Below are 341 nucleotides of genomic sequence, written 5' to 3'. Positions count from 1 at the left end.
CCCCCCTCAACCCCCAACAAACCCTCAGCAGCCGAGACCTGGCTGTCTCTGTCTATGGTACGCGAGGAGACAGAGAGGAGACAGAACTGAGCACAGCAGCAAGAGAGTTGTCTCCAGCTGTAGCAGCCTGGCTCGTGTCTCCTCGCTGACAAAGAGACACTGCAACGCACTCAACAAAATATATTCACAAGCTAAGCATAAGTGTCCCTCCTAAACCCTAAACCCTAAACCCTAAACCCTAATCTAACTAACGGAGACAGGAGACAGAGACTGTTGCGGGCCTCACGAGAGACACCTGAGTGGCAGCACAAACTCCTGGCTTGCAGCAGGTGTACGTACAC

The sequence above is a fragment of the Eimeria mitis genome, genomic scaffold (assembly GCF_000499745.2).
Source record: "Eimeria mitis Houghton genomic scaffold, Emh_scaff434, whole genome shotgun sequence".
In the NCBI taxonomy this organism is placed as follows: domain Eukaryota; phylum Apicomplexa; class Conoidasida; order Eucoccidiorida; family Eimeriidae; genus Eimeria; species Eimeria mitis.
Note: the sequence above shows the minus strand (reverse complement) of the source record.